The 12,628-nt window shown below is 41.3% G+C and overlaps 1 long non-coding RNA gene across 1 annotated transcript; it reads right to left on the bottom strand.

Moving 5' to 3' along the window:
* Positions 1–3,927: 3,927 nt before the first annotated feature.
* LOC144372226 (uncharacterized) lies at positions 3,928–9,818 on the bottom strand. Its single transcript, XR_013432274.1, has 2 exons — positions 9,645–9,818; positions 3,928–4,377 (listed from the first exon to the last, which is right to left on the bottom strand). It is a non-coding gene; the product is annotated as an uncharacterized LOC144372226 (long non-coding RNA).
* Between the last annotated feature and the right edge of the window lie 2,810 nt (positions 9,819–12,628).

Here is a 12,628-nt window from a genome sequence, read left to right as displayed (position 1 = left end):
GTAATGTTAAGGGTGACAGCCCAATTTCAGCCAGTGGAAGTGAAATCGCCTTGATCCATAAACTGAGAGTGGGTGGTGTAATCCTGGTGCCATGTCACTTAGATGTTAAAGCATCATCTGTGTTTGGAATAGAAACTTAAAAGAAATTTAATGATTAGTAAAAGAACAGGATTGGTGAGAAATTTTGAGTTTGATGGGCGTGGTGGATGTTCAAGACTGGATATTTGTAACTGGTGCCTTTTTCACGTGGAAGACATGGTACCAGAGGGAATGTCCAAAAGCTTGGTCACTACTGGGGTAGTAATATGACTGTATGGGGTCCCATCCAGCAATGACTGAGAATGCAGTTCCTGAAGTAAGATTGAGTCACCCAGTTGAAGAGGGTCCAATTTAGTTTGTGGTTGTGCTGGGATTGAGGCAATGAATGTTGCAGGAAGGCACTGGTCTGCTTGTTTCCTGAGAAGTGGGGGCTGGATTTTTGTCTGACTGGGTGGAGGGGAGAAGTCTGAACCTGGGAATAATCTGCTTGATGAGGAAAATGGTGATGGTGTCAGCAGTTTCCCTGGATGTAGGAAAATCTTCTATCCAACCTGAAAAAGTATCAACAAAAGTAAGTAGGTAGTGAAGCTTTTTGTGCCTAGGCATGTGAGTGAAGTTGATCTGCCAGTCTTCGTCTGGCTGGTGGCTCCTCATCTGATGTGTGGGGAGTTTAGGTTTGATGCTTTCTTGTGGGGATGCTGTAGAGCAGATAGACTGAGCAGAGTGGACCTGCCAGAGAGCAGATCTCATTTCTAGGAAGTGAAAGGGAAGTTGTAAAATCTGGAAAAGAGGTTATGAAGGGTGTTAGGTGGGGGCAGAGTCTCTGGAGCTAGTGTTATGCTTGAATTTGGGATCCCCAAAAGACCACCAGAGACCCAAGATTGATGTAAGCAGCAAAGAGGTGTTCACTGTGAGCTAGCTCAGTCCTCCGTGTGCACACAGCAAATGGTGACACTGAGAGGCCCCAAGCCCAGGGTTTGCAGCAGTTTTATAAATTCTTTGGAGAAGGCAGGGACCCCCACATACATCATAGCATCTCTTAGTAAATCATCACACACTGCAGGAAAATCAAATAACAACTCTAAATCATGATTGGTACATTCACTGGTGGAAACAAGTTGGGTAGAAATGATTGTTTACAAATATCATTTGAGCTGATTGGTTTAAGCCAAGAGGGGTGTTAATGCTGAATCACATGTTTTCCCAACACCATAAACTACTGGGATGCTCATCTGGCTCATGCAGATTGGTGGCTGCTAGGGGTTACTATGGGTCTCCACCTAGCCTGACTGAGTCAGTGACACCTGGCACAGCAGATCTCTCCTGTTATTTGTAGATAAATAACTTAGTAGTGTGGGAATGTGCCTAGGAGTGCTCTGTGGGTTTTTCCAAGGAAAAAGGTCATATCCCTTCCTTGGACAGGCTTTGCTCTGAGATAGAGGCTGGTTTTTCACTAGAATAGTTGGTCATGAGTCATAGGTCTCTGTCTTGGGCATCAAAGGCTGGTAGTCTTAAAGAAGTAGATGATTGACTGGCTGGTTGGTGAATTTGTGTATCAGATCTTGTAGAAACTTCTGTAGGCAATTTAACATACAGAGTTCTATTAGAAGAAACATAAAGAGGACTAATACGGGTCCTGTGATGGGGAGGAGCTAAGGCCATACTTGACTAAACATTCCCCATGGATCTTGTTGACCTAGTTGCTGTCTCCTCTTTTCTAGCTGTTTATGTCCTTCATTACTCCCAGGAATGACTGTGTTTTAGCTTAACTGTTTTGGGTAGGTTTTTAAGATCAAGCTGGTCAAAATTGACTTTGTTTCTATCATTAAGAGTCAGCTGAATTCCTATAGGGGTACTCCTGGGAGAACTTAAAAGCAGCTTCTTAGTTCTGCTATAATATCTGTGCTATGTTGGGTCCAGGTCTTGCTTGACAATGTGGCTTTCCTTGGAAGCATCAGGGACATCTCCTGTCAAATATGACCCTCTTATTCACAGCAACTTCACTGATTGGCTTTTTATTCTCCAGTGGTCTCATTAATCTCCCTGATCAGGAGGTTATGTGGCCCAGAGTTGCAAAGCTCTTTAGAGAAGTTCCCTGTTCCCTAGATTCAGACTGACTCAGAGGGCAAGAGTCAAAAATTGGCTCTCTTGGCCATTTTAAGTTAACTTTAAGTCTTGATCTTAAAGATCCAGCAAAGTCAGTTTCACCTTAAATTAAGAGTACTGGCTTTTAGCTGAAGTCAGGGCTACTTTGGAGTCATTCTTATATGTAGTAAGATGGTAGGCAGAACCTTATCTCAGGGAAGGCAAGGCTCTTTATAAATCTTAGGTAAAGTGTTCTAGTATTGAAGTTGATCATTGTTTCTTAAATATTATTTTATAAAGTTTACATATATTGTTGCTTGATGTTACATGAATACGAGCTAACAAAATATGATGTTACATTTAAATTCTACCCAGTGTATAGGACTTCATATTTATCTTATTGATAACAGTTCCAGTTATAAAAAATTAAATTATATAAATAAATCTCCAATATGTTATTCTTATAAGTCTAAAATTACCATGCAACTTTAGTTTGGAGAACATCAGCTTGATATAATGTTTGGTTTGTTGTTGTTGTTGTTGTTTGAGTTTCTATCTTAAAGACATATATACCTGGAAAACATGAACACATTTAATATAGAAAAAGAGTAATACTACCACAATTACTATTGATGGTTTTATATTAATTAAGTTTAGCTCTTAAAAAAGTAACATATTATAATATTGCAAAATAACAGTTGTTGTTTAACCACAGTTGTATAATTTTTAATTCCTTCAAGATTACTTGCTCAAAAAACTTACATATATAATCAACTTACACAGACCTTCTTTATCACTTACTGAATCCTATATAGCCAACATAAACAGACCTTCTTTATCACTTGCTTAAATCCTCTTATTTACTTAATCACATACACTCTCTTATCCCAAAGCACATTTTTCTTCTATTAAATCTATACTTAGAACCTTCTCATTTCTCTTTCATATCTGTTAACTCCTTCTTTATTCACACTTTGAAACAATCCTTGTAAATTTCTGAACTTAGGCAAATTATTCCATTTTAATAAGTGATATTTTGTTATTTGAAGTACACAATTAACCCCATCTGTTTACCATTTCATGAAAATATAAACAATGTTTAAGTGTATAGAAGTATACTGTTGTAGAGATGGACAAGGCAAGGCACCAAAATAGCACTGAAAATGGGGAAACAGTTTTATTTGGTTGCAGCCAGATTCAGAGGGCACCTAACAGGAAGACCTTCCAGGAATTGGACAAAGCCTGTCCTTGGGAACTCACCCACCCTGCTTCATCCAATTTCAGAGCAAGTCCCAGACACACCCTCAGCAGCCCCACCAGGACCCAAGGGAACCAGCTGTGAGTACCGCTGGGAGAAGGACCAGAGGCCAGGAAGGGCACAGGCCTGCACAGGTATTGGAAGCTCATCCCACCATATCCCAGCAGTGTGACTTTAGGCAGGGAGCTGCACCTCTCTGTGCAGCCTGAGCATGGAAATGCACAAGTTAAGTGCCTGGTACACAGCAAAGTGGTGCTGCCATGGCCAGCAGTGCAAACCCCGCCACCCTGGGAAACTGAGTCGGGTGCCAGTGTTACTGCTGTTGACCGGTGACGAGTTCTTGCTCCCCGATGTTGAAGAATAACACCAAAGAAGCACGCCGAGGCAAGGCCAGAGTAGAAATTAGAAATTTATTAAAGGACAGAAGAAAAGACTTCTCCCGGAGGAAGAAGGGGACCCAAAAGGTAGAATCCGTGGAAGTGCAGTTGTTTCCCCTTTTTATAGTTTTGGTGATGGAATGTAGGTTGGAAGGCCTGAGGGGTGGGACACAGGTGGGCCAAAGAAGTAGTCTGAGCAGCAAGAACTTCATTATCACTTCTTTGTGATGGGCTATCTCCAAATCTGCTGGGGGCTATTCATTAATACTTCTTCCAGGTGGACTTTGGCCTAGGGCCTTTTCAGGACTTCATAAACATTCCATGAGTTGTCCTGTTTTCCCTGAGTCATTCTCAGCATGGCCTCCATTTTAGATTTCACTCGGTATTAGACCTGATTTACCTAACTACACTGACTACCTAACTTTAAATCTGGCTTCATTCCCCCCTCTAATTTGGGAACTCCTTACTGCTGTAAGGAAACGGGGCGAATAAGATCTTTCTGGCTTCTTCAGGCTGAAAAGGGACGATGTGGGGCAAGCAGTTTGGAGTCCCCCTTTAAAAATCGGGTCTATCGAGTGGTCCATGATAGGCTGGAGGGCCATTTGAGTGATGGGTGGTCTATAAGAGAAACAAGAATTCATTAGTACTGGAACCATATTGATGTAGCAATAAATCCCATAGCACAGGAATATGCCAATGAGTATGATGGCAAAGACAAAGACTAACAATGTTTTCCACCAGGAAGTACCAAGAACCAGAAGCTAAGATATTGTTTCCATGACAAAGTTGCTGAGGACATGGCTTCTATCTGAGCATGTAAATCTTTAAGGACATTTGTCACATTGCCAGAAATGTCAGGGATGTAAACACAACATTTAACTTTTAGGGTTACAGTTGTCCGTCCCTTAAGATATAGTTTAATAATTTAATATCATCTGATCTTGCAAAATCCTTTTACTAGTATGACTTCTGTGTCTAAGAGAAATCTAATTCTGTTACTTAGGGCTGGATAACCATACTAGCAAACACCAAGCCTACCTGTGTAGGTTAGGAATATCTGTGAGCCTTAAACTAAAAACTACTCTGGCAGTTCCTTTTGATAGTTACCAGGCATTCCTACTTAAGAATCTCTTTTGCAGCCTCCAGTTTTACTTATTGTTGGAGGTTACATTTAACTATTATCATTTAAAATGTCCAGGAATAGCTGTGTTTTGGCTTTGACTGTCTTTGCTAAGTGTTTAAGATGAAGCAAGTCAAACTGACTTTGTTTCCATCTATTATTAATAGTCAGTTGAATCTCCTGGGGAGTCCTCAGGAACTTCACAGCAGCTTCTCAGTTCTGCTAGTGCCATTTGCGTTAGGATGGGTCCAGGCCTTGCTTGACCATGTGGCTTCCCTTGGAAGCATCAGGGATGTCTCCCTTTTCTGATGACCCTCCTCTTCACAGCAAATGCACTGATTGGCTTTCTGTTCTCCACTGGTCTCATTAATCTCCCTGATCAGGAGGTTATGTGGCCTAGAGTTGCAGAGCCCTTTGGAGAAGACCCTATCCCCTGATTCAGACTGACTCAGAGGGCAAGAGCCAAATATTGGTTTTCTTGGACCCTTTAATTTAACTTTAAAACTTAATCTTAAACATCCAGCAAATAAGTTTCAACAGCCTTATACTAAGTACTGGGCTTTAGTACCTATCTCTCTATCCTGTAGGTGATAACTCCTTATCTTAAGTTAACCCAGGTTGTGAGTTCTTAAAGCAGTACCTCTTTAAAACATTAACAGGCAACCCTTAGACCATCTAAAAGCAAACTACAAAACAAAACTAACTAGGATAAAAACATATTTAGTTTATGTAATAGCTACCTTGAATTCTGGCAGAGTTATACATTATAATCCCCTGTTTGAGATCCTGGCAATCGTGACAAAAAAAAAAAAAAAAAAAAAAACTTTTGGACACAACTTTAAATGCACTGAAATATGGCCTACTTCTTTCATAGTCACTTTCACATACAGTGAGATGGGGCATAGAGCCTTATCTCAAGGTGGGGCTCTTCATGCAGTCTCTCTTGGCAGATACAGACACACTTGACAGAAACAGTCTTAAATACTATAGTTCTGAAGCTGATCTCTGCTTTTTGGACATCATTTTACAAAGCCTACATAAATTGTTGTGAACTTGAGCAAACACAACATAATGTCACATCTAAAACAAGAATTAAAGAAAGGCCGAAAGCTTTTAACCTTTTGTAGAAAAGTAGCAAAGTACTTTTGTGTTTTGCAATAAAACCTTCACATAGATTAGGCTCTCATTAACTTACAAATACATTTAAATTGTATCTCAGTGTAAAAAGTAACATGGAACTTTAAATAACTTATTGATAACAAGTCCAGTTATAGAGCACAAATGATAAACTTCCAACATGTTTTTCTTTTAAGCCTAAAATTACCATACAATTTTAGAATACTAGCTTGATATAATGCTCTTTCTAAAGCTTCTACCTTACAGACTTGTATATTTGGAAGATATGAACACATTAATGGCACCAATTACATTGATGTTTTTATATTAATCAAGTTTAGCTTTTAAAGGAATAACATAGCACAATTCTCTAAAACAGCACTTGTTTAACCAGCTGTTTAATTTCTTTAAGATTACTTTGCTCAAAAACTTACACTTATAACCAACTTGCACAGACCTTCTTTATCACTTACTTAAACCCTCTTAATTACTCCTTCTGTTCACATCTTGAAACAATACTTGTAAACCTTTGAATCTGAGCAGATTATTTCATAGACATTTATTAGGGCCTTTTTTTTAACACCTAGAATACCTTATAAGCTTAAGATCTCCTTTTTTAATTTGTTTACCAGATTTAAATTGAGCCATTTGAATCACATGAATCAAAGATATTTGGATCCATTTTTAATTTTTTTGAGCGCTCCTCATCTGTCAATTGTCATATCACTGCATGATATATGGACATACACACAGACATACTGACATACAACACTAACACAAGTGTAACACATAACACAAAAGGCCTTGCAGATTTCTCAGGTGAAATCTCATTGCAATGTTTAAAAAAAAAAAAAAACTCCAGTTGATCAAAAATAGAACTTATCAGAAAAACATTAACTTGTCTGTAGGAACAAAATCATGAGCTCAAAAGAATATAGAATCTAAGAAAAGGCAAAAGTCCTAGAAAAAATTGACCAGCCAGTAATTAGTAAATGCCATACAATTTACTCTTTGGTTTAATCCAGTTTGAGTTCCCATAAAAAGACACTTTTACTCTTTTTTTTTCCTTGGGCCTGAGCTCCAAACTGCTTCTGTTTGCATATCAGCATAAGCCCTGGCTGAGGTCTGGAAGGACCTGGAAAACCGGAATTCTGAGCAGAAATTTTATGCCTAAGGCATTTTAACCATAAGTCACAATTTTTAGGTTTGGAAGTAGAAATAAGATACAATTTACAAAATTTCATCTTTATATCTTCCTACACGAGAAAAACTTGCTCACACAAAACTGAAAATAGGATCTTTCTTGATAATATAAAAGCCACCATCAGAAGAAGTTCCTTCAGGATCATTAAGCTACTTTCTTTGTTCTGAAGTTTCTAAAGTTTCATTAAATCACCTGGAAAAAATCCACACACTACCATGTATATCTAAAATTAAGCTTTGAAAATTTCCAAGACTGTTGCTAATTAATGTCATTTTAGTAAGCCAGACCAATGTTTTAATTCAACACTTTTCCTAAATCGTACACACTGAGAGAAACAGATACCAAATCATAATTTACTATCCTTGCCCAAATCAATGCACTGTATACCTAGTGAAATCTCCTTAGGCTACCCAGTTCAAAATTGATGAAAAAATAAAACAATGATTGGGAGTTACTTGCCAACTTGGAAGTAGAGTTCTTTTAATTTTCTATCCTAAGTATTTAAGTTCTCTGGCATGAATTATCTGAAATCACAAACTTAACAATTACTTAACTCTAACTTTTAACTGCAAGATTATGCAATGCTTCAAACTCATTTAGATAGCAGATGTTAGTTACAATGAAACATCATCTTTTAGACACACATTTAACCTAGATTATCCCCAAGAAACAATCTATAATAACCTTTAAAACCGACCAGATAAGAAAATATCTCTCCAGGTTTTGAACTTTCATTTAACTATGACTCCTATCAGTGGCACCTTAGATTTCCCATGAGTGGACCAGATGTTCTCACATAGGGGCAACTATAGGTGTAAAATCAAGGGTCTCAGTGTGACTGACTTTACTGCATTTAGGTGGAGTAATTCTTACAGTGCAGGGAAATTATGAGGAAATTTCCCCAAAGCGAAAATGGCTTTGGCAGCTGCTGGGAATTCCTCAGTTTCCCTTTCACTTGCAAGATTAGCTCCTTTGGATAGATCCAATCCCAGGCAATCTGGCTTATCTCTTAACCTTCCAGTAGCATCAGTTTTTAATCTGCCTTAGGTCTTAAAGGGGGAGGGGTGTATGTACTTTGATCAGCCCAAATTTTTCTCTGATTCTTTTTCCTCAGTGAGTCCAAGATTTTTTCTCTCCATGGCAGATATCATAGCTAAGTCTACTTTACACTGTTGGCATAATTTAGAATTTTCCCTTAGAGCAAAGAAAATCTGAACATACAGCACCTCACACCATTTTCTTTTTTGTAAACTTTATCAAACTGTAAAACTTAAAATTGATATTTCCCTCTGGTGGCCAGATCTCTCCATCAGAGAGTTTGTATTGAGGCCAGGCCAAGAAAATGAGGCGCTTTTTCCTTGAGCATCTGAGGTTCAAATTTATCCCAATTTTTCAATACGCAGGCTAGTGGTGCACCTAGCGTATTGGAGAGAGAAGCTCCTGTCTGAGTGAGGAAAACAGGACTCAGGCGCCCATGCTGCGCCGGAGAAAACTGTTCTCCTTAGGGACGTCTCCCTAACCTTGAGCTTCCTAAACGGTCCAGAAAACCCGTCTCTCACCTGGCTTTGCCAAGGGGTTTCTGGTCCCCTTTAGCAAAGTGCTAGGGTCTCAGTTTGCCCTGTGCCAAAGACCCTGGGAGGATTCAGACTTAAGGGCCTTACTGCTTTCCTCCTGACCACTAAATCCCCATTGAATCGTGTGCTCTTTGTTGCCTTTGCTCTGTAGACTAGCAGATTACTAGAGTTGATTCTAAAAAAAAATGCTTCTCTTAGCAGCTTAAGGAACACAGCTCATTTTAAACATTGGGTGGTAAAACAGACTATTGAAAGTTACCTATGCACCTTAGAGAACCTGGGCAGATTTTACTAATTATCCCATGCCTTTTTCTCAGTCCTACAACCTGAATTGCTAACGTTTCTGACCTGCGAAGGAAGGGAAGCATCCAGGAGGAATGGATGCGGGGTTGGGAGTGTTGCATGGCCCAAACGGAGGCAAATGTGATTGGGGCTTTCCCTCAGTGCCGTTCATCTACCGATCACCCTAGGTACCCCTGGGGGCTGTCGGAAGGGGGCTCAAGAGAAAGGAACCTTTTGGAAACGTCTGAGAGGAGCCCAGACCGGGATTCCGCAGTTGTTCCAAACTCCTTCCTCCACCTCCACGCATCTGAGGCAGATCGGGATTCGGGACACTGTGTACTCACGCCAATTGCTCTCCAGGCCCAGACAGAAAAGTTGGAAGCGGCTTTGGCAGAACCCAACATGCCTGCTCTGTACCGAACAGGTGATTGAGAGCTGCTTAGGCCAAGAAACCTCTCACCCGAGTCTTGTAGAGTGGCGGCTGCACTAGTTGCATTTAAGTAGCCGACGGGTGCCCACCTTACCCTCCAGAAAGAAAGAGAGAAAGATGCACCTCAAACAGACATGGGGCGCGTAGAGAGGCGCTTACCTCGGTGTAGAATATCTCGGTATGGGACCTCCAATATGTTACCGCTGTTGACCGGTGACGAGTTCTTGCTCCCCGATGTTGAAGAATAACACCAAAGAAGCACGCCGAGGCAAGGCCAGAGTAGAAATTAGAAATTTATTAAAGGACAGAAGAAAAGACTTCTCCCGGAGGAAGAAGGGGACCCAAAAGGTAGAATCCGTGGAAGTGCAGTTGTTTCCCCTTTTTATAGTTTTGGTGATGGAATGTAGGTTGGAAGGCCTGAGGGGTGGGACACAGGTGGGCCAAAGAAGTAGTCTGAGCAGCAAGAACTTCATTATCACTTCTTTGTGATGGGCTATCTCCAAATCTGCTGGGGGCTATTCATTAATACTTCTTCCAGGTGGACTTTGGCCTAGGGCCTTTTCAGGACTTCATAAACATTCCATGAGTTGTCCTGTTTTCCCTGAGTCATTCTCAGCATGGCCTCCATTTTAGATTTCACTCGGTATTAGACCTGATTTACCTAACTACACTGACTACCTAACTTTAAATCTGGCTTCACCAGGGTCGCACCCAAGTGCAAGGACTGACTGGCCCATGGCACCTGGTGCCTCGCCCTGTACCTGGTCCCCAAATGGCAGAGACTGGGCAGCGCTGCTACAGCCTCAGGGCATGCTGGGCTGCCTCCGAACATGTGGGCCACCCACCCGACCCACTCTCTTTGCGGCCTTGGCCTCTGCTGCTCTGAACCTCCTCAGCCCCCACCGGACACTGCATCCGCCCGCCACTCAGGCCCCGCCACCGCCGGTACTCTGGAGACTTAGATCCTCTCTGCACTCCCCCGCCCTCACCCCAGGGACAGCAGATTGGTCTGGGTCACCGAGCCCGAGCCCAGGGTCAGAACTAGTCGTTATGAGGACCTTTTATCCATATCCCTTTCCTGGAATCCTCTCCATCAACCCCCTTGACCTGCAAGGATTAAAACCCGGGTGCTCTTATGCTTTAATTTGGGGCCCCCCAAACACCCCCAGAGACCTAGATCAATGTGAGCAACAAAGAGGCATTTATTGTGAGCTAGCTCCATCCTCCATGTACAGCAACTGGGGGCACTGAGAGGCCCCAGCCCAGGGCCTGCAGAAGTTTATACACTCTTTGGGAAAGGCAGGCACCCCACATCCATCACAGCATCTCTTAGCAAATCACACACTGCAGAAAATCCAATAACAACTCTAAAACATGATTAGCGGATTAAGTGGCAGGAGAGAATATGAAAAGGATTCTTGGTTAGTTCAGGGGGTTGATGCAATTAAAAAATGATTGGTTTAAACCACAAGGGTGTGGCAAGGGGGTCACATGCCCAGCTGCAGGGCTTCTAGTTTAGATATTGGCCACCACACCTAGGTGGGAGTATCTGGAATTTCGGATATTTCAATATCTTGGCCTATCTTCAGCATTCACCATCTGCAGCTTTTTTAGAACTGTTTCCACAGAGCTTTTCTGTGGTATTTTCCTGACTTTAGGACTATAGTAGGTCAAAGGTTAACTTTCAGAGCAAAATGAGGTCACAAGTAGAATGAGGTTGCTTAGGTCTTTCAGTGGATCTGCAAATTAATACAAATCTGGATATCTGTATGAAGATTAAAAAAAAAACTAGAAATGAATATTGGGCCTAACCTGTGCCTGAGGGCTTAGGAGATCCTAGTTTGAGCCCTGCTGTCTCCTTCAATATTTATTCAGGATCACTTTACAAAACACTCTTTCTTGAGGCTATGATTCTCATCGTCTTAACACAGTTACCCCAGGTGCTTTCTGTGACCTTGGCAGAAAAAAAGCAGGAATGCTAAGAAAGTGTCCTGAGGCTGAGGGGAAGGGCCCAAAGTGCATTCCACTAATTGTTTCCCTTGATGATTTTTTTTTTTTTGGTTTTTAATATTTATTTATTTTTTGGTTTTTGGCGGACACAACATCTTTGTTTGTATGTGGTGCTGAGGATCGAACCCGGGCCGCATGCAAGCCAGGCGAGTGAGCTACCGCTTGAACCACATCCCCAGCCCCTCCCTTGATGATTTAATTGTTCTTTTTTTTCTTTGTTTTTTGCAGTGTTAAATTATAGAAAAAAAATACTGAAAATTGAAAAACAAATGTGTTCATGAAACCAGAATTAGACAGGCAGTAAGTACAGATAGATAACTTGAGTCAGGCAAGATCAAGAAGACCAATTTTGAGTGATTCCAATCATTTGGAGACTGTCCCATAAGGGAAGAATTTAACTCTCTCAGAGTGCTTCTTTGACCCTTGTCAAGACCCTCACACCTCCACCACGGTAATCTGTCCCAAAAATTGCCCCTCTTTACAGGAAGCTTTAAGGTGGTTCATTTGTCTTTGGCTCTCTGAACTGCCCTTCCCTCTTCAGCCAACCTGGGTTCCACCTTTGGACCACTCCACCAAGAATTTCTTGGCCTAGTTCTGGGCCTAGTCAAGGATTTAGGAAGGAGAAAAATAAGAAGAAAAGGCATGAGAACAAAGAAAGCCTAGAACACAATAAGGGACAGAAATCCTCACTTCTTCGGACACTAGTGTTATCGTTGTTTACCAGTGACGAGTCCTTGCTTTTCCAATGTTGAAGTATTACACCAGAGAAGCACGCCAAGGCAAGGTCAGAATGGAAAGTAAAAGTTTATTAAAGGACAGCAGAAAAGACTTCTCCTGGAGGAAGAAGGGGACCGAAGAGATGGTATCTGTGGAAGGGTGATGTCTTCTTTTTATAGCTAAGGTTTTCTTTTAGCTTTCCTGCATTTATGTCAGTATTCCTGTCCTTTGTTCTATTATATTTCAGTGATGGAATGTAGGTGAGAAGGCCTGAAGAGTGGGGCACACGTGGGCCAAAGGTAGTCTTGTGAATCCAGCAAGAAGAGCTGACCAGATTCGCTCTAAGAGTGTAGGAATGTAAGAACAAAGTTCTCACATCTGTTGAGAATTAACCTCTGAACTATTTAACCAGAAAT

Source organism: Ictidomys tridecemlineatus, assembly GCF_052094955.1.
Source record: "Ictidomys tridecemlineatus isolate mIctTri1 chromosome 1 unlocalized genomic scaffold, mIctTri1.hap1 SUPER_1_unloc_9, whole genome shotgun sequence".
NCBI lineage: Eukaryota > Metazoa > Chordata > Mammalia > Rodentia > Sciuridae > Ictidomys > Ictidomys tridecemlineatus.
This window is presented reverse-complemented; position numbering and strand designations above follow the sequence as displayed.